The sequence below is a fragment of the Borostomias antarcticus genome (assembly GCF_949987555.1).
Source record: "Borostomias antarcticus genome assembly, chromosome: 18".
NCBI classification, from domain to species: Eukaryota; Metazoa; Chordata; class Actinopteri; order Stomiiformes; family Stomiidae; genus Borostomias; species Borostomias antarcticus.
The window spans coordinates 13,826,425-13,851,677 of NC_140251.1; positions in this window are offsets into that span (position 1 = coordinate 13,826,425).

The window sequence follows — 25,253 nt, forward strand, 5'->3', positions numbered from 1 at the left end:
TAGTGTGTGTGTGTGTGTGTGTGTGTGTGTAAACGCCCTACTTCCTCTCTTCTCCCTGATGATTTCGCTAACTTCTTTGACAAGAACATTAACAGTATCAGCAGTGTTTGACACAGTGGACCACCAGATCCTTCCCTCCACTCTTGAGGAGAAAGGTGTCAGAGGCTCTGTACTCTCCTTGTTTGCATCCTACCTGACGGGGCGCTCTTACAGAACCAGGTGACGTGGAGAGGGTCCGTGTCGGAACCATGCAGCCTGACTACGGGAGTTCCGTCGTCGGGTTCTGTCGTTCGCTCGCATGGCTTCTCTTACCATTGTTATGCTGATGACACCCAGGTGGTCCTGTCATTTCCCCCTTCTGACACACAAGTGGAGGCACACATCGCTACATGCCTCACTGACATCTTGGAGTGGATGGCGACACACCACCTCAAGCTCAACCTGGACAAGACTGAGTTGCTGTTCCTCCCAGAGAAGGGTTGCCCACATCGTGACCTGGCCATTGGCCATCATCATTGATGACACAGTGGACGCCAACTCGGATTGCGAAGAATGTGTGACCCTGGACGACCAATTTTCGTTCTTGGCACATCAGTTACAGTACATGCTTTTGCAGATTCCTGCTCTACAACATCAGGAGGATTCACCCTTTCATCACTGACGAAATAACACAGGTGCTCATCCAGGCTCTTGTCATCTCCTGTCTGGACTACTGCAACTCCCTCCTCGCTGGAGGGAGCCATTAAACCCCTGGAGATTGTCCAGAAAGCTACTAAGTTCTCCCACACAACTTTCCTTCTCCGTTTTCTACACTGGCTCCTTATAGCAGCTCACATCCAGTTTAAAACTCTGGTACTAGCCTACAGGGCAATAAAAGGAACAGCTACCCCTGCCTCCAGGCAGGTCAAGCCCTATCCCCCCGCCCGGCCACTAGGCTCTGCTACCTCAAGGCGATTGGTTGCCACGCCGCTCCCTGTGGTTGATTGACCAGGGCACCGTACTACGAAGCTCGTTCAACATATCCAGGATAACTTTTCGCTAGCTTGCTTGAGTAAACCGGACAACCGCAATCACGGATAAACGGTACTACGACGGTGGCTATCAACTCGTTAAGTCGACCCAGCTGGGTCTAGCAAATGTAGGCTAGATCATTGGGCTATGCCTATTCTTATGGCATATAAAGAAATTGTAAAGAAATTGTAGCCTATATCAATATATCTTATTCTTTCAGCTGCAACCCCTAGACTGGCAGGGGACGTTTAAATAAAGCAAATGTAGGCTATAGTTTTTAATAGTTTCAGGTTGGAGTAGACCATGTGAAGTCTATACAAGAGGAACTAGAGATAAAACAGGCTATTAAAATGTAAAAAGTGAAGCTCGAGGTGGAGAAGTAGGCTCTAAGACTACGGGGAAAAAGTAGCCTATTTCATCGTCATATCGTATAACGTCATTGATTGTCAGGCATTGGTGCTATCACAATTCAATTATAAAATGTAGCATACTTTGTTCCTAGGAACGAGAGCTAGTCCAATAAATCAACATTAAAAACTTGACAAATGAATAAAAAATGGTTCTGCGCATTAACTGCCCACTGATGTGAGGACAGGGGAGTCACTTCCCGTCTTCAGGTTCAAAACTCGCCTCTTCAAACTACACGGACCCTTTCTCTTAAATATATCCATATGGTGCCGTTCAGGGGGTGGGGCTCAGCGCCGGGCCGCGTTCGCTCATAATAAAAAGAAATTCTCCATTTGCTCCACAGGCATGACACCGTTGGCTTTTTTTTCTGTACAGATAGTTATGACTCCCCTGGACCTATTTATTGCATATATTGGATGTATTTTTATTTTTTATTTTGTTTTTTTTACAAAAAGTAAATCGAACAGAGCACCTTTAAGCACCTACAGTATTGTATTTGTATCTTGCTGCTCTCGCTCCTTGACTTTAGTGCTAGATTATGCTCTTGGTCACTTGTTTAGAAAGGAGATGCACTTGTGAATTCTAGCGAGAAGTGGTACTGTAGAATGACTACCCAGGTTAAATGCAATTATTGTAATTGCTTTGGATAAAAGCGTCTGCTAAATGACTGGAACGGAAGGGAATTTGTGTGCACACACGCCTCTGTGTGTGTGTGTGTGTGTGTGTGTATGTGTGTGTGTGTGTGTGTGTGTGTGTGTGTGTGTGTGTGTACACCTTACTAAGACGTACCCCCAGAGACTGAGCCTGCTCCAACCGTGTCAACAGTAATGAACGTACTTGCCATGAAATTGACTTCTCTGATCAAGAGGGAGGGATGACAGTTCTAGAGGACATCATTTTACTTTTTACATCTCTCACCTTTTGTTGGAAAAGCATAATCTCAGTATTTTAGTATTTATTAACATGGGGAGTTTTTTCCTATGCAGATTTTACATTATTGAATTTTACTCTTCAATCATTTATCATGCGCTCTGAATATAATTGGACTCATTCTGTGTGAAGCAATATGGAGGACTTGGACTGAGTAGACTACAATTCGCTCAAGCTATACTCAAAGCCAAGTATGAAAGTCGGATATTTGCCAGTAATATAGCTGTCTTGTTTATTGCCATTTACTCGGTGACAGCTGCGGATGAAGCTTGGAACCTCCTCCAGATACCTTTCATTAGCTAGGCTTCTCAGGTGGTCAGAGGATGAATGTCAACCCAATCTGTCTTCCTCCTGATGCTAGAGAGACATCAGACATGACCAACACATGGCCAAGTCAAGCATTGCTGTGATTTATTCTGCTCTATTGTTTCATACAAGACTGATTTCTGCTGGCCATCGAGTGAGCCTCCTGGGGTAATGTGACGAATGGCCTGTCAGAGCGCACTGTATCTCAGAGCAGTTAGAGACAAATGTGTTGTGATACTAGTGGTAGAATGATGGAAGGACTCAGAGGCCAGAGGTGTGCAACAGCTATTGGCCTCAACTATATTGGCTCAGAGAGGTTACAGGCTAGCATGGGGGTACAGAATTGCCCACAACTCTGTTATGCAGTATTTGCATGGGCCCCCTGTAACATCATCTGCATCAGTGTCCCTCATTCCATCCCAGTGTGTGTCAGACCTGGGCTGATGGATTGGATGTCTGTTTTGCTCCGCGTTGCCCTGGGCAATGGAGATGACAGGAATGATACAGATGAATAATGCATGCAAAAATCAGACTTGAGGACCTCTCAGTCTCAGCCCACCTCCCAAATAGTGTGTGTGTGTGTGTGTGTGTGTGTGTGTGTGTGTGTGTGTGTGACCATAACACTTGTCCTACACAGGAAGTAAAGCATGTACAGGGTTGTCATGCACTGGGGGAAAGGCCACCGATCTTCTGGTAGCAAAAGAACCAACGTCACGTCTTATGACTCTCAGATACAGTGAGGTAAGACCACTCTTTTCTTCAGTGGGTGATCCAAAGCCTTTGACAGGCAAATCTTCCTTCTGGCCAATCTAATTAAAGTGCTCCATGGTTGTCTGAAGGTCTTCCTCCAGCACTCTCGATTTATAACGTGTAGGTCAAAGCCATTAAGTCCATTCTGTCTGCCAGAAAAGAATCGGATCACTCAACACCTACAAGAAAGTACTTATTCATGGAACATAAGGCAAGGCAAGTTGATTTGAATAACACATTTCAGCAACAAAGCAATTCAAAGTGCTTTACATTAAAAGCATCAAGACAAAGTGCAAGAAACACATAAAAGGTCATATAAAATGAAATGCAAAAAAATGCAGTGTGAATAAATAATTATTTTATTTAATAAAAGTAAGTAGCGGCAAAAATAAAAGTCTTCAGTCTTGATTTAAAAGAACTGAGAGTTGCAGCAGACCTGCAGTTTTCTGGAAGTTTGTTCCAGATATGTGGAGCATAAAAACTGAACGCTGCTTCCCCATGTTTTGTTTTAACTCTAGGGACAGAAAGCAGGCCTGTGCCAGACGACCTGAGAGGTCTGAATTTGGTAATGGTAATTTTTCCATAATTTCCATAATTTGAGCTAGTGGGAGCATGTAAATATTGAACAGAAGAGGCCTCAGAATAGACCTTGGGGAACTCATTTTTGTCCGCTCAAATGTGTAACTGCCTATAGACACAAAGTACTGTAGTCCCTGTCCTTCAAGTAGGATTCAAACCAGTCTAGTATTGTACCTGTAATTCCTAGCCGGTTTTCCAGTCGGCCTAGTAATATGTTGTGGTCAAGCGCTGAGAACCAGTAATACTAAGACTGAGATTCTGCCATTGTCTATGTTTAAATGGATGTAATTGAAGACCTTAACAAGAGCAGTCTCAGTGCTGTGGTGTGGTCGAAATCCTGACTGAAAGACATCAAAGCAATTATATAGTGCCAGGAAGTTGTTCAGCTGTTGAAAAACTGTTTTTTCAATGATTTAATTAAAAACGGAAGATTTGGTATGGGCCTATAATTGTTCATTTTTGAGGTGTCTAGATTATTCTTTTTTAAGAGTGACTTGACGACTGCAGTTTTCAGGGTTTGTGGGAACACACCTGAAAGAAGAGATGTGTTTACAATTTGTAGTAAATCAGAGGCCATGCAGTTAGATTTTTTAAAAAGCCTGTAGGCAGAATATCAAGGCAACAGGAGGAGGATTTCAGATATTGTATAATGTCCTCCAGGGTTTTATGGTTGATCGGAAAATTTTGTGTCATGGTATTGATTTTAAGTGAACACTGGGACAACACATATCCTGTACCTGATATGGAGGCACTGAGTGCACTGAGTTAGAGCTTACTGTATTTTGAAACAATCCTCTGACTTAAAGACATATTCACTAAAGATTTTGCGACATATTTACTAAAGATATTGAGCTAATGATATTCTAACGCAAACACCCCATACGGTGTTGAGGCTTAGTGCAATTTGCTCCTGATATGGTAAAGTAGGCTACTATACAGTAAATACTGTCCATGCAACGGTATGAATGTTCTAGGACAACGGCAGAGAGAAAAAGAAAGATGACATTTTCCGAGCGCGAACTGGAAGTCCTGTAAACAAGTAACTAGCTCACATAGCTCAATTACTTGGATTTAAGAGTGGTGCTCAAGAGAGAGGTGAAGACAGACGTATCTCATCCATCAACTTTGGTGGGAAGCCATCTGCTCCTCGAAGTGTAAGGCCAGTTTATTGAATTAGGCTCAATGGTTCTTTTTGGGGTCACGTTACTGTAAATCACTCTCCAATAAAGTGTGTGACACCTGCAACGAGACTGAGAGGTACTCAAGTCTCATTCACCTGTAATAAAGAGTGTCATCCAAAATAACCTAACCAGCTGTGTTTATGTAGAATAGAATAGAATAGAATAGATTATACAACGGTTAGTTCCGACCTCGCAATCTGATTGGGTAAGAGCCGTTGTATATGCCACAATACCACGGGCAAAGCCTCTTTATCGCTCTATGTGAAATATTACTGCGCCAATTATTACTTCCTGTTAAAGTTAGTTCCATTGCGTAACGGTCTGCTGGTTACAATACGGTTTCTCCTCAAGAAAAATTTAAACATTCAATGTCAATTTTAAGTTGTTCTATCCGTCCTCTAGCCTACCACTCAGCAAAGGTAGGTTACACTTCGTTCATGGCTAGCTAGGTTGGTCAGGAGCATTAGTTTGGTTGTTAGGGCTCATTGTTTGTCGCTTTGAAACTCCATAGCAACGTGCTACTTTTATGAACTACCTTTCTTGGCGGAGTTCACTAAAATATATATTAAGATATTAAGACATTGAATAGTAGATATTTATCCCATAAATGTTTCCTGATGATGTAACCGCTGTATAAAAGCAATAACTCACTCAAGGGTTGTGGTATATGGCCAATGTACCACGGGTTGCGCTGGTCGACTGCAGCACAACCCATGGTATATTGGCCATATACCACATCCTCTCATGAGTTATTGCTTCAATAGAATAGAACGTTTATTCACCAGTACAGGTAGCCTACATTGGAATTCTTGTTATCATTTGTCCTTACAATATCTTATCAACACTAATCAATTCCTCATTCCAGTTCCTGGGTACCACTTAACCTGAACCTCTTACCTACCTACCTACCTACCTACCTACCTACCTACCTACCTACCTACCTACCTACCTACCAACAAGCCTGGAATTTAAAAAAATAGACAGGGGGAAATACGTAAGCCGGAAAAATAAAGAGTTTCAGCCAATTCTCTCACACGCTCCAGAGAGGGTGTATGTGACAGAGAGAGGGGGAACGAGAACCAGACAGAAGTGAGAATTTGTTTAACAGGTAATTTATTACATCTGACAAAAATGGTGTTGGCTTCTTCCTTCATGCAGAAAGGACAGAATTTTTCATACTTTTCATTTTTCATAAGCAATTAGCGGAGCTAGAAATGGAGTGAGTTATATGTCCTCCACCCATTTCCTCTCAGTTAAATATATATAAATAGTTAAATATTCAGATATAGAAATGGAGAGCAGGTCCAGGCTATGGCGCCAGTGCGGGTGTTGCTAGCTGAGATGGGAGAGGCTGGGCATCTCTTTGAAGTGTGAATGTATTTTAAGACCAGCTTCGGTGACACAAATATGTTCGTGCAGGAGCTGCAATGGTAAAACGAGGCAGCAGAGAGAGAGATTTATCTGAGGGAGTGTGAAAATTATGAATGTTGATTGAAAAGATTTTAATTCGACCTATTTTAGTCAGATCACTTGTGTTGTGCTGACGTCAGTGTCTAAGTGTTGGAGGATGGATGACGTGTTCGGCATGAGGCAGGCGGTTAAGTTTGAGAGCCTTTCAGATTAGGGCTGTTTGATGACTCACTCTGGAGATATTGAGCTGAGTGGACGGAACCCTCCAGGTCCAACCTGCTCTCGTTCACATGGCAAATTATGGACCACAACAGGAAGGCAAGAGACTTGACTAAAACTACCAGGCTGACCTATGACCTGTTTGAAAAGTGAAATGAATGTCATTATGCACTCATAAATCAAGAACATGAGACTCTGATTTAATCCCATTTTCACCCAATCACACCTGACCTATTGTCAAATTGTCCCCTGTCACTGCTGTGGAGGGTCCGTCGCACAACCTCGTAGTTGGCGATCACACAGACAGGGTTACTGTAGAGCAGCGGACCCTCACGCCAACATTAAACTGACCATCCTCGGGAGTGGCAGCCCAATATGCCACTCCACTGTGGAATCCGGCCATATTGGATCTGGTGAGACCAAGGCGCTAGTATTCGTACAAACTACGATGACTGTCGTTCTTTAACGTTGGGGCTAGGTTTAGCATGGTTGACCATTGAGCTAACGTTACTGTCAATGATAACTATTACAACCCATTACACGTCTTTTCATGATCCTCATCCATTAGTAATGAGTTGATTTTTTTTCTTTTCTCTTTCTTTCATTATTTATGCAAAGGCTAATGATCAGCTAATAAATACCATTAAAAACGTGAAGCCAAATATTTGAAATCTTCGCCAAGGAATAGACTTGACAGACGTGAATAGACACACTCTGGCTCCATATGCAGTTATTTTATTTAGACATTTCGGCCTGTTGGCCTTCTTCAGAATCTATGATTATTAATTAATTTAAGAACACATGATTTGAAAATGTGAAACGACAGGCACTTTCTTAAGGCAAATCATTTTATGAATGCAAGAAATATTAATTAGGCTACATCATTTCATTTGAGAAAACCAACTCCCGGCCTACTCTGCTGTTTACATAGCTAGTGTTTACATGTTAACAGCTATCATAGCCTCAAGCCAGCTAGCTATGCTTGAGTCCACCTGCATTCTTCAAACAAGTGAAATGCTGCATAGCCTACTACTGTATCAACATTGATGCTCTAGTTAATGTCGTTAATAAAAGCCTCTTAGAAATAACTGATCTATTACTTAACCTTTACATACTGTACCGTGGCTACCTGGTCAATGCAGTGAGATAGCTGTTGTTGGCGTCTCGTGTGGTTATTCACTCAAACGAACGCACGCCATTGGCTGCTGCCTGCCGCAGATTCCACATCATTCAGATGCAGACAGGATACCTGCTATGGGCCGACACTTAACTCCTGATTATACAGTTATATAGCGCCGCTTTTTTATGTGATTTATATATATATATATATACACAATATATAATATATATATATATTCATTGTAGGTTATTTGGGGAAATAATTACTGAGGTCCAGACTGCGGTGTCCTCATACAGTAGTTGGTTGCGGTCATGGACCCGCCCTGGGATTTGGAATTCGCTCCAAAATGTAATGGGTTCTAATTTGGCCCATAAACTGTACACCCCTCCACCGAGTTTCCTGAAAATCGGTCTGGTAGTTTTTGTGTAATCCTGCTAAAGAACGAACCAACCAACCAACACACAGCACCGAAAACACAAGCTCTCGTCCTGCACTGTCCCTGGGGCGGAAGTTACAAACCAATAAACACATGCCGCCGAAGACATGACCTCTCACCCTGCGCTATCGCTGGAGCGCCGGTCAACAGCAGGCGGTATAGTTTCCACTTCTCATGAATTCTAGGAGGTACAGTATAACAAATTGACGGTTTGGCGGAATGGTGTTACCTGCGTTCATGCATGTGTTTGACATTTTATTAGGAATAACCTCTTGAGATGAACCCATCTCGTTTTCAAGGGGGTCCTCAACAACAATAATACAATAACAACATAATTACTGTAGAACATATACACATAAACACACATAAACACACACACACACACACACACATAAACACACACACACATACACACACACACACACACACACACACACACACACACATGCATAATTAGCTAAACAGAGAGTGTGTGAGTGTGTCTGAGGCTGTAACTGAAAGTGTGATGTTGCTGGAAGTATCACTCATATGTATAGCTTTTCCCTGAGGACCTAGCCTGAGCAGCAGGATATAACTATCATCGGAAGTACACACAGACGCTGGTCTGTCCTTGTCCCTGTACGCTGCGCGAGACCGAAGCGGAAGCTTGTCCTTGTCCATGAAGTCCTGCCATATCACCCCCACCAGCAAAGTAATTAGCTCCTGGCATGTTAGCGGCTAATGACTTTCTAATCGAGTCTCCACAGGTGGTGTACCTGTGTGTGGAGGTTAAACAGCCACAGCATAGGCAGGACAGAGAAGCCCAGCCGTCTGTTGTCACCTTTCTATCTCTCTCTCTCCCTCTCTCTCTATCTCTCTCTCTCTCTCTCTCTCTCACTCCCTCTCTCTCTATCTCTCTCTTGCTCCCCCCCTCTCTCTCTATCTCTCTCTCTCTCTCTCCCTCTCTCTCTATCTCTCTCACTCCCTCTCTCTCTCCCTCTCTCTCTATCTCTCTCTCTCTCTCTCTCTCTCTCTCTCTCCCTCTCTCTATCTCTCTCACTCCCTCTCTCTCTCTCTCCCTCTCTCTATCTCTCTCTTGCTCTCTCCCCCCCCCTCTCTCCCTTTCTCTCTATCTCTCTCTTGCTCTCTCCCCCCCCTCTCTCTCTATCTCTCTCCCTCTCTCTCTCTCTCTCTCCCTCTCTCTCTATCTCTCTCTTGCTCTCTCCCCCCCTCTCTCTATCTCTCTCCCTCTCTCTCTCTCTCCCTCTCTCTCTATCTCTCTCACTCCATCTCTCTCTCTCCCCCTCTATCTCCTCTCTCTCTCTCTCTCTCTCTCTCTCTCTCTCTCTCTCTCTCTCTGTCTCTGTCTCTCGCCACCTCACACAGCGCCTGCTGCTTGCAGCAATGTTCCTAGTCTCCCCTGCACAATCTGGCCTGCTCCTCCCATCCCCTTCCTCCCCCATCCTGGTCTCTACTACAGGCTCTCTCCTACTGAATCACATTTCAGTATGAATGTCATTATATGGTCCTCCTAAAGTTGCTGAAAAGATCATATCATTTTCGAAATCATTTGGATGTACAGTATCATTGTTGTTGCGGTTGTTATTGTTGTTTTTTGTTGTCATTGTGTATCGTAACCTTTATGTTTAGTTGTGTATCGTAACCTTTATGTCTTGTTTTCAGGAAACTTTGTTGCTGCCTTTCTTGGCCAGGATTCTCTTGTAAAAGAGATTTTAATCTCAATAAGTCTTTAACCTGGTTAAATAAAGGTATAAAAAAGTAGTGTAAAGTACACTTTCTCCTTTCTAACTCTGCTCATCCTTCTACCCAAGCTCTTGCTCCTTGGCACAAAATGTTCTCACAAACCTCTATTCCCACCTCGCTCTCACTTCTCAAATCAAATCAAATCAAACTTTATTTGTATTGTATAGCGCCTTTCATACACAGAGGCAACACAATGCGCTTTACAGAGAGCAGTGGGAGGATGGGCATAGGTCCCACCCCTACATATTCTCTACGAGCCTCCATGCGTTTTCTGCCCAAACCTTGTCATCCCAAGACATTGCATTGCATCTCTTCTTTCTACCTTTCATTTTTCCTGTTCTCTAACCCAATTTGACTGCAATCTTCTTTCCAATCCCTCTGCTCAGGTCCCTTTACCACCTTCCATTATCTTTCCCCCACAACCCTCTCTTTCTGCGCCCTGCCATCTCAATGTCGCTCTCTCTTTAGTCCATCTATTCGCTGACCAACTCATGACTTGCAGCTACATTCTACCCTGCACTCTCTGCACTGTAATAGTCTAATTCAACTAAAATTATATTATTTCCACACTGTTAATACAATTGAACCACTCTCCACTGTCAGCAGAAGCGTTTTTGTGAGCCGTGCCAGTGGTGTTATGTCTCTCTCCTCTTTTCTCTCTACCCAGGCCAGCTTTCACCATATCCATATCAACCCCAAACTGGCGAGCATTAGCGTCTAAACGTGGGCTTTGCCAAAGCAATAAGAGGGTATTGATCATGCTGCACATCTGACTACTGCCGGTCTCTGGGTTCTTATTTGTGTGCGCTCACTTGCTTGTGTGTGTGTGTGTGTGTGTGTGTGTGTGTGTGTGTGTGTGCTTGTTTGTGTGTGTGCGGGTGTGTGTGTGTTTGTGTGTGTGTGTATCTCCCACTACTGTAGGTACTTGGTTGGTGTCCTTGGTGAGAGTTGTTATAGATTTATTTTAATAATTAAGAAAAGAGTAGTCGAGAATGCCAAGGTTCATCTTTGAAAGTCCAAGCTGGCTACGTTTATTACAAATAGTTTACCACCAAGAGCAAAGACTATCATGAAAACAGAGCATTATAAACAGTGTGGGTGTGACCATACCATACTTAGAGTGCTGTATGGCCAGTTACACCATGGCCAGCGTTTGGCAGGAGGGCCGAAAAAGAGGTAGGCCTACAAGGACCAGCTGAAGACCTTGTTAAAGGACAATGCTAGTTTTTGACAACCTGGACCTTATTTACGGCATATTATAAGCAAGCGTTGCTCCAGCACGCTGTGCGCATGCGTGCTGGAGCAAGTGAGGAAGTTATTTCGTTTCTAAAGACGTTTCTAAAGATCATATTACAGAGGCATGTGAAAAACCACAACAGGCCTACGCTCTATGTAAGCACAACTAGCGATTCATAAAGACAGATTGATGAAAACAACCGTTTCGCGGCAGAAAATGTATTTTTTAGAAGCTGCATTCTCAGTGCCCCGTCCGCCGCCATTACATGGATATACTGGCTCGCGCTGGATTTTACATTTCTTCTACAGGCCTCCGAATTACGCCAAAGTTATCTCGGTGAGTGAAAGGTCCAGGTTGTCAAAAACGAGCATTGTCCTATAAGGAAATGCAACATCAGGCCTGAAGACTGCTGACCGTGACTCCTGGCGACAGAGCTGCCTGGAAGGAACTCACAGGCTGGGGGAGGACAGGACTGCCAGAAGACAGCAACGAAGACTCAGGAGGACAGGACTGCCAGAAGACAGCAACGAAGACTCAGGAGGACAGGACTGCCAGAAGACAGCAACGAAGACTCAGGAGGAACACACCCATGACTGCTAGTACCACTGCCCCCAGCACAACGTACACATGTCCCACCTGCAATAGAACATGCGGCTCCAGGATTGGACTCTTTAGCCACCAAAGAGCTCACCGTTAAGGACATAAGTTGACGTCATCATCGGATTCAATGGACAACCATAAGCAGTAAGTAAGTATATGCAAATACTTCACTAGCCAGTTATCAGTGAGTAGGCTAGGTCTGAGGGTCAACAGCTGAAGTGAACATTTACAGAGATCAAAGATAGCTGGGAGGAGGGGACCCCTGGTGAGGTCTCCTGCCATAAAGCATGGTTTAGGCCCGGCGATAAACAGAGGACAGCTTCTCACTTTATAAGACAGGCCTATGACAACGTCTTGAGCAGAGAATACACTCATTTGAATTGATCTATTACAGAGTCACAGGTAGTGCTTGTGTTTCACCGTCAAGAGTCAAATCAAATCAAACTTTATTTGTATAGCGCATTTCATACACAGAGGCAACACAATGCGCTTAAGCACACAGGACCCTTACCACCCACTCCATCAGTATTTAATTCCCCTCCCCTCCTGCCGCAGGTACAGACTTCCTCTTTGTAAAAAAGCCAAGTTCAGCAAGAGCTTCATTCCTGCTGCTATTCGTGCCCTAAACACATGAATACCATCTGTCTATGTCCAGCCGACGGTGTGCCTGTATGTCCTATAGTATGTAATGTAATGTTATGTCACGTCATGTCATGTCATGTCATGTAACTGTTTCTATTGCACTTGTTGTCTTTACTGCACTTTGACGTTTATGCACTGACTGTAAAGATGAATTTCCTGAAAGGACTAAATAAACTAAACTAAGCTAAAGCAGGTTCGGGGGTGAGCGTTTATTCCCTCAGTTGTGTGGCACGGCGTGTCTTTGTGGTGTTCTTTCAGATCAGGGCTAACACAGCTAATTACACTCTCCTGTATGGTGGGGTGGCGGTTGGTCTCCCTCCACTACATCCCCTATTATGAATAGAAGATCTCATCATTTGATTGCTGGCTGACATTTGCATGTGTGCTTCAGTGAGGGATCCTACCTTGGAGAGTGTCTGAAGTGGTGTGTGTGATACACAACCAATCTACATCTGATATTAAAGCATTATGGAACGAGAAGCAGTGGGATGGCACGGATATCGCCACGGCTAGCGGGAGTGGTTAGGCAGGCGCGCAACGGAGTGCCGTTACACCCCGCTAGCCGTGGCGATATCCATGACATCCCACGTCTTCGAGTTCCATAATGCTTTTATACAACGGTTGCCACATTTATCCGTCAATATTTCAAAAAGAAAGACAATATGAACTTTAAAATGTATTTTTAATGGAACTATTTGTTAATCATTTGCGGATACTTCCGCTGAAAAAGGGAATGTTGCCAGGCAACGACAATGCTACAGCACATCTTTGTAAACATTGATCTGGACGCTGCCTCGGCTACTAATAAGAGGTGGATTGATATTAAAAGATGATGGGGATATCGTGGTTATCGCCACGGCTGGAACGCAAACTGACCAATAGAGACAATGGACCGGATCTATACCGTTGTATAATTGGGATTATCTCTGTGTGACAATAGTATTCCTCTTCAAGTGGTTGTTGGAGAGTGGAGGATGGAGGATTATGGATGGAGGCAGCGTTTAGAGATGGTTATGCAGTGCAGTACAGTACAGCATGTATACCCACTCACTCTACTGTGGGGCAGAACATCAGAGAAATCAGTAGTCTGTGGGCCAAGGTTGTGCTATGCTGCATAAAGTGTGTGTGTGTGTGTGTCTCTGTGTGTGTGTGTTTACAGTATGTTGTTTGTATTTGTGTGTGTGTGTGTGTGTGTTTACAGTATGTTGTTTGTATTTGTGTGTGTGTGTGTGTGTGTGTGTTTACAGTATGTTGTTTGTATTTGTGTGTGTGTGTGTGTGTGCCCACTAAAACGCAAATGAAAATCTGCTGAGCTCTCAGGCTTACTGATGATGACCTTGAGGCAATTTGCCTTACACACACACACATACACACACACACACACACACACACACACACACACACACACACACACACACACACACACACAAACACCCTCTCTCTCTATTTATCTCTATCTCATGCTCATGCACACACTCACTGCTGTATGAAAACATGGGGAAAGCTGCAGTTGCAGCACAGACTCTGGGGGCTTGTGTGTGTGTGTGTGTGTGTGTGTGTGTGTGCGTGTGCCTGCGTGTGTGTGTGTGCCTGTGTGCGTGCGTGTGTATCTGTGCCTGTGTGTGTGTGTGTGTGTGTGTGTGTGTGCAGAGGGCAGTGGGTGTAGCCCTGATTAATGCAGCATCGCCCTTGTGTGTCTCAGGGAAGAGAGAGAGGAATGGAGGAGAGACCAGCAACATTAGCATTCTGCCTGCATGCGCTCCTGGAGGAGTCTCAGTGGTCAGGCCGCGCACAGATGCTCAGTCCAGACAGTTTATAGACCGTCTGAACACACATACAGACGCACGCACACACACACACACACACACACACACACACATACAGACGCACACACACAGATATAGGCACACACACACACACACACACACACATACAGACGCACACACACACACACACACACACACACACACACACACACACACACACACACACACACACACACACAGAGACACATACAGACACACACACACACACACACACACACACACACACACATACAGACGCACGCACACACACACACACACACACACACATACAGACGCACACACACAGATATAGGCACACACACACACACACACACATACAGACGCACATACACACACACAGATATAGGCACACACACACACACACACACACACACAGACACATACAGACGCACACACACACACACACACACACACACACAGATATAGGCACACACACACACACACACTCACAAAGACACACACACACTCACAAAGACACACACAGTAGCTGGCATCAGCCTTGTTGTTCTGAGGAGAATAAGCAATTGTATACTGACAATAGCATTGAGGCTAAAATAGTTTTTCATATCAATCGATGATGTTGGTTTTAGCCTGATCGATCATCCTTCAGATCAAAGCCTCACTTTGACGGTCAATACCACACCAAACCTTGTTGCTATTTCAGGCAAGCAGAGAAAAGCATTCTTTGGTTAAGTACTTTGGAGTATGAGGGCTTCATTTCAGATTTATCGCACTGATATGCTATGTTCAGTTGTGTTTTGGGGGGTTCTGTTCTGTGTTATTATGAAGTGTTGCTGTAAATGGTTGAGGGAGAGCAGCGTCTGGACCTTTTCTCTGATGTGAGACTTGAACAGGCTAGTAGGGCAGTTAATACACCGAGGAATCAACAGACGCTTCGCTCGCTACGGTTGTTGAGGTTTATGGGAAATGTAGTAGACTGCAGAACTGGAGACCAACTCAGGCTCTGTGGAGTGTGCTTCAGATCGCCAGGTTAGGTTGTCATTATTACACTCTGGAAATGAAAGGCTGCATAGAACCATTAGTAGTCTCAACACCAGACCCATGAGAGTTCTTTGGCTGATGCACTACATAAGCTGCGCTAACTACGTTACTGCATGCTGCGGGTCTCTCTATGGGTCTGGGACACTTCATCCTAAAATCTGGTGCTAAAATCCTGGCAATTCATTGGCTTTGCAGGAATCCCTGCGACACCAATCAGTAACGACTTTCACGATCAGGCGTTCCCACCCATAGATATGCCCCGCCCATCTAACCTGGGCTAGCGTCTCTCATTTGCTGCTACGACCTGTCACTCGTTCAATTCTGAACCGTTGATACGCCCTCAGAACACCAGCTTGAGTGGCGAAGTGGCACAGACTATTATGTAGTATGCAGATTGCAGCGATTCAACGTAATATTTGAGTCTGGAGCGAGACTAAACCATCAGTATCAATAGAAAATAACTATGGTTCCACATAAAACACTTTTCAGCTCAATAAGGTGCTGTTTCAGAGAGGATTCTACTATTGTTACGGCTCTACAGTATACAGTACGTCATCCTTTTTTAGGCTAGTGTTTCCATCCAATTAGTGGCCATTGAGCCGATCTGATGGCCTCTAAATAAGTTAGAGGGTCTCCTCCTCATCCCTAGGATGACAAATTAGTACTCAAGGACCTCAGGTAGGGAGTGTGTGCAGCTGGCAGTGCCACTGTTTGAACTAGGGAGCTGAGTCTCCAAGCAGTGGTGATCGATCTCTCACACACACACACACACACACACACACACACACACACACACACACACACACACACACACACACACACACACACACACACACACACACACACACACACACACAAACCAGTCTGAAGGATGTTTGCTCACTCAGCTTGTTGGTGTAGTAGTTATTTCTGCCCTAGCCTGAGGTCACATATGGAGCTGGACCTGCCGGTAATAACTTTCTCCTGTCACCTCTGTTTCTGGGGAGAACCAGCTGATGCACTCCGCTCCCTGTTCTCTGTTGCCCTGTGTGCAGTGCATGTGCTAACATGTTTCTTGACACGTTTTAAGCGGTGCCAGGGCTTCCACGTAACATGTATGTCCGTGTGTGTGTCCGTATGTGTGTGCGTGTGTCTGTGTGTGTGTGTGCGCCCGTTCGTAGCATGAGATTTTGACCAATTAGGAGTAGCCAATACCACTGCACACCAGCAGAGGGCAGTAGAGATTGCCCATATACTTGCACCGCTTACTTCACCACCTGGGTGTGATTTTTTTCATGAAGGTGTACTAAGCAAGAGTAAGCTATGTTGATAAGTACATATGACAACATGTGATGTCCATCTAGGCACGCGTTAGCTAGGACGGAGTCCTTCATGTGTAGAGCTAGACTATTTATACTTTTGTATCCTTTATATTTTTCATTTTGATGACTGAAAGACATCAGTGCAAAACTCAATATATATTGTCATTGTGGCTACTTTTGAAGAGATTGGAACAAAAAGACGAAGTAGGGCTCATTCATCAACATCACAGTAAGATTTCAAATCAGAAGCTTTCAAATCAGAAGTGGGTCGCGCACTTCCCAAAATAGTTAATAAGGCAGGTACTGGACTAAAAAAGCATATGTACCAAAGAAAGTAAGAGTCCGCACACTGTAGCTCCCATCTGGATTATTTATGGACAAAAAATATAGATGTGACGTTTCGAGTGACAACGCTCTTCCTCAGACAACTGAATAAACATAGCCACACCTACTTTTATATGGTATCTGAGGGTCACATGACCCTAATGGGATAGACAATTAACCCCTTTTATTTAGACAGGTGAAACCCATTGTGCTAAGTAACAGGGTCACCTGACTCCTGGTACAGTTCACTCAGTGCATTAAAAAAGAATCTATGACACGCGGAACGCTCAGGCACTGTTATACGATCTGATGGCTGCTGGCACAAAGGAAGGTCTGAACCGCTCCGTATTGTACCAGGGTGGGAGGAGCCTGTGGGTGGGAGGGGCCTGTGGGTGGGAGGAGCCTGTGGCTGAAGGTGCTCCCATTTGCCACAGCTCGCCATAGAGGGGATGGGAGGGGATGTCTAGGATAGATTTCAGTTTAAAGTCTAGCTTCAGTTGGTCAGTCCACTATGCAGGGTTCTGGATGCTTGAGTAATGACTGTCTCAGAGGCACATACAAAGTATTTTTAGCAGCTTTCTGCTTCACTGCACTTAGGAAATGGATGACAGCTAACATAACAATTTAATCACACCATGGAGTTACCGACCATGGACTCCAGTGAAGCATTTTGTTTTGTTGTTGTAGTTTTGTCTTTTGTTTTGCCAGTTTACAGTATTCACTGTATATTTTTATATGTGCAAGAATGTTGTGCTTCATGTCATACTGTGAATTAGGTCAAATTCACTCTTGAAACTCTTGAAAACTACTTTGACATACAGTACATGTTGGCTACTGTGTGCTTGTCTTACTGTGAAACACACACCTGTCATCGTAAGCTGATTATACTGTGTGTTTGTGACATTTGTACCCATGTGGAAAGGCTAGCCTTTAGGGCAGTGGTTCTTAACCTGGGTTCGATCGAACCCCAGGGGTTCGGTGAGTCAGTCTCAGGGGTTCGGCGGAGGTCAAGACACACACCCGACTCATATGATTCGTGATGACACGCCCCGCTTGGCCATCATTGGCAACAGCAGAAGTCACACTGATTTGCAGTAAATATTCATTATTATGTTTTTGTTTTTGTGTGAAAATCATGTTTTGATGGTTTTGTTCTTTGAACACAGTGATGTTGATGCACGGTTCATTTTGTGCACCAGTAAAATATATACCTATGTTTTGAATTTGAAAAAATCATATTTTATTTTTCCAATTAAGAAGGGTTCGGTGAATGCGCATATGAAACTGGTGGGGTTCAGTACCTCCAACAAGGTTAAGAACCACTGCTTTAGGGTATTGAAGGGCATATTCAAATCAATGCTCTCCTTGAAGGTTGAGGGGGATTTTGCCTGGTTGATGGATGGACTAGGGAGTCTGTGAGTCAACAGTCAATGGGATTCAAAGAGAAAGCAAGCAGGAGTACCACAGAGAGCGGCCATTAGGGAATGAGATTCCCTTCGAGTGGAATCCATAATCTTGTAAATTCCTGGTCAATTCCATGCCATCCGGCAACTCCAAGAACTAGGAATCCTGGGAAGACAGTCTTTTTGAATCAGCTGTGTGACTGCAGGAGGACTCAGAGTGAGGACCATGTCCTCCCTCGTTCACATATCAGTCACATGGCCCAATCTTTAATTCTGTCTTTGATAACGATGCCAATTTGAATCCCTTAAAACCTATGCACCTCCATCTTTTTTTTAGTGCCATGTCCCTTCCCTCTCAGCATAGCTGTGCTCGTTATTGACCCTGCGTCCCTGATTGATGTTGTATGCTGCTGCCACATGTGTGCTGTAATGGAGCTGGTGCCAAGGCTTTAATCAAGATCAATCTTCAAAGGTGAAATACTGTCACATTCATCAAGAGGCCAATAATTTCAGTCCCTGTTACGTAATACGTACGTATGGGTGTATGTAAGGCAAGGCAAGGCAAGGCAAGGCAAGTTTATTTATATAGCACATTTCAGCCACAGGGCAATTCAAGGTGCTTTACATGAGACATTAAAACAAAAAGCAAGACATTATAGACATTTAAAACAAAAGGCAGGACAAATTAAAAGCATTAAAACAAAAAGCAAGTCATTATAGACATTTAAAACAAAAAGCAGGACAAATAGAATACAGGAATAAAAGTTACAGTGCAGTATACAGATAAACATAACTCCTCTTAGAAAGCAGTGGCAAAAAGAAAAGTCTTCAGGCTTGTTTTAAAAGAACCAAGAGTTGCAGCAGACCTGCAGTTTTCTGGAAGTTTGTTCCAGATATGTGGGGCATAAAAACTGAACGCTGCTTCTCAATGTTTTGTTTTAACTCTGGGGACAGAAAGCAGACCTGTGCCAGACGACCTGAGGGGTCTGGATGGTTCATAGCATATGAGCAGATCAGAAATATATTTTGGCCCTAGACCATTCAGTGCTTTATAAAGGTATGTAGGTATAAATGTACATGTATTTTATGTGTGTGAGATGGGTGTGGTGTGTCTTTCTGTGTTCTCCTTCTGTTTTTGTCCTAATCAGTCACTCAGGAAGATTACCCAGAAGATCACCCAATCCTGTGCTGTGCTTTGTTATATAATTCACTCAAATATCATATTAGAAACTACAGGGATAGCTAACACATAATGGCCTACCATGTAGGCAACTTCTCTGTAACTATTTGTGCACTCCTGTTAGTCATGTCTCTCTTATGAAGTATCTAGCCCATGTTTACTGCTCTGTATGTTCTTAGCCAATAGACAAACATTTTCCAGGAGCTTTCTCGATCGTCTCGTTGAGAGAGGTCAGGGAAGAATTTTTACAGCTCACTTATCTGGCCCCCGGGTGAAACTGTTTTTTGCTTCCCTCTGGAATATGTAGGGGTGGGACGTATGCCCACCTCCCTTGTTCTCTGTACAGCGCATTGTGTTGCCTCTGTGTATGAAATGCGCTATATAAATAAAGTTTGATTTGATTTGATTTGATCCTGTTGCAGTGCTGGCCTGCAGCTGTCAATCATCCACACTCACCACTTCCACTCCACCTGCTGTCAGTTGCCTGTTCATTCTCATGCAAACAAATTTGAGGTCCGCACTGACAGCTGCTCCAAGGTATATTTATCACGATACGATACGATACGACATAACTTTATTGTCAGCAATGCTGAAATTGGTCTTGCGACTCAGCTCGACATATGCAACAACACATAACAGTACACACATTTGACAAACGAAAAAAAAATACTACATCCATACACACACACACACACACACACACACACACACACATACGTGCATACATGCATACATACATTCATACATCCATACATCCATAAATACATACATACATACATACATACATACATACATACATACATACATACATACATACATACATGAGAAATGTGAAAGACGAGGACACAGATGACCGTTATTGTTTTACTGACTATGGCTCAGAGCTAGATTTAATTGTAAGGTTGACTGATGAACAAATTACTTTTATTAATACCTTTGAGCAGCTGTCAGTGCAGACCTAATTTTTCTTTTCTTGTAACCATATTGTCGTCCACCAGCGGATGGTCGATGTTCTTAGCAACTCTACAACTTCTTCTGTTCATTCACGTGCCCCGCCCCAAACACAGTCTATATAAGCTCTCTGTTTGCCACTCTCTCTCTCTCTCTCTCTCTCTCTCTCTCTCTCTCTCTCTCTCGCTCTGATCCATTTGATGAGTTCACTGCCATTTAGTTGAGTTATTCTGTGTTAGTTAGTTGTTTGTATTTTATGTTAGTCCATGGCTTAGGGGTAGTCAGATAGAGGCCTCTATACACTCACATGTAGACAGTTCCTTTGTCTATTCACACCAGGCAGGCGGATGTTGTCTTTTTGTACTTGTGGTCAGTTACCTGGCCCGCTCCTCAGTGTATAGTAGTTAGGCAGGGTTTTATTTTCTAGTTTTAGTTACCTGCATTAATCTGTTAGTTATGTAGTTTGTCCTTTTGGTTCTAGTTTCTTTTGTTAACTTTGGCAACATCCGTTCCCCCTAGGTCATGTGACATTTTTCTTGGGTTTGGCAGTGCTGGATGGACTAGGGAGTCTGTGAGTGAACATTCAATGGGGTTCAAAGAGAAAGCGAGCAAGAGTACCACAGAGAGTAGCCATTTTGCAAATGTTAAATATACGAGTTGCAACTCAAAAGTTGACCCGTGTTTGGTCTCCACTCATTTACACCTCAGCTGCTCGAGATCCTGTTATTCTGTTATCCGGGGTTTGCTTGTTATTCCCTTAGTTACACACTAATTACACAATCATTACTATGTATTCTGGAGGGTCATAACAGTCCCTCTGAGAGGCTCGGAGAATGAGCTGTCTGATGAGCTTCTGCTCATTAGCAGTCTTTCATGTGAACACAGAGCATAGCCGAGTGCCCCACCTCATCATAATACTCTCAATGTCAAGTAGCCCATGATGTCTGTTTTGGGGTAAATAGCTGCTCTTGAGTCCATTTTGTTTCACTCACCCCCCACACCCTTGGCCAAAGCGGGGCTATGTGATGGGAGCAGGTCGTGAGAGTTCTGATAGAGGTTTGTTTGAGGTGCAGATGCAGTGTGCTGGATGTGCTTCCTCCACTACTCTGTTCCCACACCAGTCTCCCAGGCGAGGTCCATAGTTGGAGGGTGAACATTAACACACACACAGAGTATACAGTTCACACGCACTCATACTGTAAACATAACTCACTTGACTATCTGTGTGCATAGGTGACTGCTAAGTCTTCAGTGGGTATTGCTTGTGTAATAAACACATCAAATGACCATACTGATTAAATTCTTACCGTCAGATATTTTCAACTAGATATCAAAATACTCATACTGAGTTGAATAGCCAAACCACTAGTAACTAGGATAATAATAACAATAATAATAATAATAATAATAATAATAATAATAATAAACTTTATTTGTACTGTATAGAACCATCCATACAAATAAATGCAGCTCAAAGTGCTTTAGAAACAGGAAGCTTGATGACGTAGGTTTTACTGGGGGTGAGCCCTTCGGAGTTCAGCTGCAGAATTCTGGGTCGACACAGTTACAGCTTTTCTCTGTCTTGGCCCTGAAGTGGTGGAACGAACTGCTCACTGACGTCACTGCCCATCTTTGGTCGCTCATCTCTTCAAGAAGTACAGCTTCTTGGATGTATACAACAATCCTCCCTCTTAAGCACCTATTGTATTTTAGATTTGAAGTGGGCAGAACTTCACCAATTTCAGTAAACCTGTTAAACTCTTGCCTTAGGCTACAGTGACTCTGATACCAGTGTATATTTAGATACGGCCAAAGGTGATACCGTTGGATGAAAGGTCAGTCTAAGGATCATAGAAGTTGAGGAAAGGTCAGAGGGGTCTCAATTCACTTGGTCAGCGAAGAACCGTCAACAGCAGCTGTAGGGTTGCTCAATCCGGACATTAGATATAGTTCAGGTCTAATCTTGAACTAGGTTATGTTCCATCACTGCTTCTCACCATAACTAAAGAATGGTCAGGTGACCAGCCTATATTAAGCCCCCATTAAACAGTATAAAAGTCGACCCACGGGAATGGCGGGTGCGCTTAACCTCGTAGCTCTGTTGGCTTAGGCTATGTTACGCTGGCTTTAGCTTAGCTTAGCAAGCTAGCATGTTAGCATGCTAGCTCCACCTGTTGTCTACATCTGCTCATCTGCACACGGTATGATACATTGTCTAATCCTGTTACGTATCTGTGTTGTACTAAGCTATGTCTGAAATCTATATTGAACCAATGCCTAAAGCGTGGTTGATGTATTGTGTTTTGATATATGCTTATTATGATGAATAAACACCAGAAAGATTTCTCTTCTCAGCATTCATTGATCAGTAAGGTTTAATCAAGGTTACCAACATCAGATTACTATTCTTGCACTTTGCCTTCAGCACCAGATTATGCTCTTAGTCTTTTGTGTTAGAAAGGAGATGCACTTGTGAGTTCTGGCAAGTAGAAGTCAATTGGCTTTTCCTAAGTTAAATTCAATTATTCTTAGTCGCTTTGGATAAAAGCGTCTGCTAAATGACTAATGTAAAAGAAAAGCTAAAGTGAAGAGATAGGTTTTAAGCTTTCTTTTAAAACTATTTAGAGAGCTGGCGTCCCTGATATCAATACTGTAGGTATTGTGTTCCATAGCTGTGGGCCATAACTGACAAAGGCTGCACTCCCGATCTTCCTCCGACTGTTGCTGGGAACTTCTAGTAAACCAGCAGTGGATGATCTTAATGTGGAAGATCCTATGTTCTTAAAGGCACGTAATTGACAAGAGAGTTAGTAATGTAGCTTGGTCCATTAAGGGCTTTGTATATAAAGAGTAGGACTTTAAAACCAACTCTAAATGTTACTGGAAGCCAATGCAGAGCAGCTGAGACTGGACTAATGTGCTCTCTCCTCTTGGTTCTGGTTAATAGTCGGGCTGCAGAGTTTTGAATGAGCTGAAGTCTCTCTTTGGGGGAGGTAATCGAGTCGGCTTGAAACAAAAACCTTAAACCATTTTTCTGCATTTGTTTGATTTATAAATGTCTGTACTTTAGCTTTGTTTCTAAGTTGGAAAATGAGGTCTTCGTCATCTTGTTAATATGGGACTTTAACTTTTATGGGAGTTTAGATCTGAATCTAGGATAACACTAAGACTCCAGGATGTCAGTTTCCCCAGATTTTTAAACAGCATTTCTCTTTTTGTTTTTGGGCTGCTCAGTAAGATTTCAGTTTTGTCCTCATTTAGCTTTAAGAAGTTATTGCTCATCAATTTATTTATTACAACAGTAGAAGACAGGTATGTTGGCTTTTGGCATTTTTCTTCTTCTGTTGCTCTGCGTTGTGTATTTTTTGTAAACCTTGATAAGAGTTGCAGCACCATCTTATTATGAACCACGATGTTAATAGCCTTCTTGTTGTGATAGTCATTGATGAAATCACCCAACACGGGATTGGAAGCGGCGACAGATGATAGAGTTATTGTACAAAGTTACAATCACATGGAACTCTGGGATGTTTCCCTAGTCTCTCTCTCTCCCTGCTTCTCTGGGATGTTTCCCTAGTCTCTCTCTCTCCCTGCTTCTCTGCTGGCTGCGGCTGTGGTGCGAAGTCAAGGCCTTAGACTTCCCTCCCCGCATGGTGTTATCAGCGGGCCTGCCTGCTGGGAGCAGCGAATCGGTCCGTCCGAGTTGCCTACCGTTTCCAAATCGAAGTCTCAAGGTTTGGTTGAGACGTTAAATAGTGCTCTCTCGGCCCACCCCCCACGCCTAGGCCTGCCCGTTTAGGGCCTAGTGAAGCTAGATTGGTGGAGGAGTGACCATACAGATGTGTCGCCTGTCACCCTAACATGATATCTTAATCACCATTGGTTGTCAGTCTAGGTTGTGTCTGTTTATAGTGTCCCATAGAGATGTGTCATTAATACCCCAGAGGAGAGGCCCCCCCTGTGGCCTAAGTGTGACCTCTTGACACCCACCACCCCGAACGGCCACAGCAGCATCAGCTGTCTCCCTCACTCTATCGACTACACAGTGTCCACGTGAAAACAAACAAACACATTAAATCCATATATATCCACATTAAATCCAATACATAGCAGCTATACTCTGTAGATGTAATAGACATTTCTCCCTAGATTCTTCAGGTAGTCAAAGTCAACTTTATTAATAACATTGTTCATACAAGTAAATGTAGCACACAGTGCTGTACAGAATAAATAAAAACAGTTAAAATAGTAGATAAAAAATATGAAAATAAAACCGGACAGATCATATATGGTAAAAGAGAAGAAACAGTAAAAAAAAAGAAACGGTAAACAGGTAAAACTACATGATAAAAGCAAGAGTAAAAAGGATCTTAAGTCTTAAGATCTCGCTTAAAAGTTCCCACAGTTTCAGCCATTCTTAGGTTTTCTGGGTATTCCAGAGGCTGGGGGCATAAAAACTGAAGGTTGGCTCCCCATGTCTCTTGGCCCTGGCTCCAGGGACCGTTAAAGGTTCAGTGAGGATCTCAGAGACCTACTTGGTGTATACCGTAAAAGCATGCCTGACATGTATTCAGGTGCATGACTGTGGAGAGCTTTATAAACTAATAAATTAATCTTAAAATCTATTCTAAAACTCACAGGTAACCAGTGAAGCGATTGTAAGACTGGTGTGATGTGAGCTCTCCTTCTCGTCT